This window comes from Echinops telfairi, unplaced genomic scaffold (genome assembly GCF_000313985.2).
Source record: "Echinops telfairi isolate 266 unplaced genomic scaffold, ASM31398v2 ScPeMD7_7468;HRSCAF=8506_0, whole genome shotgun sequence".
NCBI classification, from domain to species: Eukaryota; Metazoa; Chordata; class Mammalia; order Afrosoricida; family Tenrecidae; genus Echinops; species Echinops telfairi.
This window is the reverse complement of record NW_022111369.1, coordinates 63,996,176-63,999,455: the sequence shown is the minus strand read 5'-3', so window position 1 is coordinate 63,999,455 and position 3,280 is coordinate 63,996,176.

The following is a 3,280-nucleotide window of genomic DNA, read 5'->3' as shown; positions in this document are numbered from 1 at the left end:
ATGGATGTATGGATTGTGATAACAGTTGTATGAGCCCCCAGTATAATGATTTAAAAAAATACAACCCACTGTTAATGTGTTATTTCAGTTCTACCATTATGTTTATGGCTAAACCTATCTGGAGGTAAAACTTGGCATTGACCCACTTGTCATACTCATTGCACACCCGCATAAAAACAGAACCAACCACCCAGTTTCGAACGGCTACTGTCTGTGATTCTATGCTCTATGGACATCATGCTGTTCAGGTGGGCACCCTGTGCCTATTTTTCAAAGAGCAAAATTGTCCCATCACATTTCTCCAGGAAACAAGGCAAGTAATCCCTGCTTGTGTTCAAAGCCCTGTGCCCTCAGTTCATCAAACCAGCAAACCTCATTGTTTTGGTCTTTAAGTGCTATTTACTCAGATGGTTCCTGGACACACATTTCAATGACTGAATGCAATTTGGAATAACATGGGCTTCTTAAAAGCCCCCAAAATACTTCGCCCCTAATTTGAGATACTACTTGGGCTCTTATTCAACCCAAACTCTAAGGGACACTACCGTCAGCCAGCTGCCTAACAATGGAAACTTTGAGCGGTGCCTGAAAAGGGATTCAGTTGGTCTGGAAATTACCTTGCTCCTCAGGATCACTGCAGCAGAACACACAGCTGTGATCACAGGTCTGATGAGCACTTCAACCTGCACTCCTTGCATCATTAGCAACCCTTGGGTTGCCAGTAAAGATGTGTTAAGACAGAAATTCACCTGTGACTCAAATAATTCAAAATAACTGAATTCATTTGCCCCATAAATTAATGTACATGTCATCAACTGATATGACATTCTTCTTTCTTTTTTTCCTTTCTGTCTTCATCGTATCTGTTGTTCATCATATCTCGGCGTGATAGGACGCTCCTAAGGAGCTAGCATTCCGTTCACCACTGCTTGACGCAGTTGACACTTACAGAATGAATATGCGATCTGGGTTCTGCCCTCACAAAATCAACAGGGTGAAGACACTCAGTGAAGCCGGAATCCGAACGAAGCTCCAACTACAGAAGTACTCTCTTGGCTTCCTTACTGCCACGGAATCGATGCCGACTCATAGGCACCCTATAGGACAGGTAGAACTGCCTCTGTGGGTTTGTCAGACTGGAACACTTTACAGGAGTAGAAAGCTTCATCTTCTCCTGAAGAGCAGCTTGTGGTTTCGAACTGCTGACCATGAGGTTAGCAACCCCAACACGCAACTCACCGCACCACTGGGGCTCCCTTGGTTTTATTATTAGATGTTAAATTCAATAACAGGGCAACTAACATAGGTTACAATGTAGGAGCTTTTCATTTTTCAAATCTCTAAAGGGAAGGCCCTCAACAACAGTGTGGTAGATATATAATCGTTTGCCAATTTGAGGATTAAGAGTGTAGGGGTGGAGTCCAGCTTGTCAATCAGATCACAGGCCAGTGAGGCCTCTGTGTGGGCATGGCCTTCTCCTGAGAATTCTGGGAAATACAGTACACTTCCTCCTTGAAGGCGGGAGACACTTCTCTTTCTGACACTCCCTGGGAGACACGGCAGCTGACAAGACACATGGACCCACTCTGATGCAGAGACCCCTGCCAGCACTGAGATGTTTCCAATGCCACTGGATCCAAAGACTTTCTATCCACTGGCCTATGATCTTCTACATTCAGCATCATTGCATGTGTTTCATGAGTCTGAAGAGGACTTTATAGATTGGTATCAGACATATGGGCTAATATTGGACTTATGGACTTGACCTGAACTGGGCTGGGATGTTTTCTCAATGTTCAATTGCTCTTACATATAAATCTTTCTTATACACATATGTGTGTCCATGGATTTGTTTCTCTGGTCTACCCAGACTAACACAATCAGTGACTGCTTCAATGTGCCCAAGTATAGCACCAATCAGTGACTGCTTCAATGTGCCCAAGTATAGCACCAACAGATGGCCTAGGCCCAGGCATTGTTGCATTCTGATATACAGAGGGAGGTTCGCTATGGCTTGGAACTGACGATGGCATGTAAAAATAACAAATTAAAGATATACTATACAGCCATCTTCCTTTGGTCACATGGATTCTTCCATGTGGATCATTCATGCCGCAACAGAGGACAATACTGGGGACCCAGGGCAGATCAACGACAGGAGCAAAGAAAAGCCACAAAGCCCCTGAAAAGTCCCCAAAATAGACTTAAGCTAGGAAAGGCAGTTCCCAGGATGTCCCCAGGATCAGTGGGGAGACAGTCATAAAGAAGAGGGAGAGAAGGACCAAGGCTCGACCCAGTGTGCCAAGACATGAATACAACATAATCTGCATAAAGCAGGGAACCAATAGAGATCCTCCCCCACCCACACCCACGAAGAATGCACTGCAGAGGATGGCACTGAAACTACAGCTCAGGGAGAGGGCAACATCTGATCATAATACACAGGAGCAAATTAAGAGGGAAGGAGAGAGTGGAACACATCCTGGCCCAGCAAGCCCTGAGAACAATATTCCTGCTCAGAGTAGCCAATGCACAGAGAGGACCATAGGGCAAGCCCCACAATGAGACACGATGTCCCTTACTGACCAATAGCACTATGAGGGACAACACAGGAGGTACAGTGTGGGAACTGTGCCCAATCTGAGCCCACCACACCGGGTTGAAACACTAAGGGTATGCAACAGAGCAGCAAGGGGAGCAAAGCAATGAAGTCCCTGAGGAATCCCAAAACTAGATTTTAGGGGCAGGGCATGGCACCTCATCATACTCCACCAGCAAACACTCATAAAGGTCAACAAACAGACCTGGAATTATTTATAGGCTGTGGGGGGAGGTCATCCTTGCAGGCATCCTCCCTGAGGGCGATCAGCTACCAGACTTCAGTGGGCCCCTCCCTGCTGTTAAAGACAATGGACAGGGTTGCAGTCATCTATTTGGTTCCTGTAGGTGGGGTTTACACCCTATTGATAATGGTTCCTATGGAGATCCAGAGAACAGGTCAAAGTTAAGCTGCCATCCTAAATCTAGGATCCGCCCATCTTGTCACGTGTATACCCCCAATCCCTCCTCTTCCTATTGCGTGTATGTCCCTAGACCACCCCCTCTCATTGCTGTATAACCTATGTGCAAACCCTTCCTGTGACATATGTCTTTACCTGTAATTAGTAGGCGTGCACACCCCCAAAGCTGTATAGGCCTGGGTTAGCAATAGAGAGCTCTCTCTCCACCTCTTTCCCTCTCTCAGCTCCTCCTCTCCTCTCCCATCCTTGCTCCCTTGTTC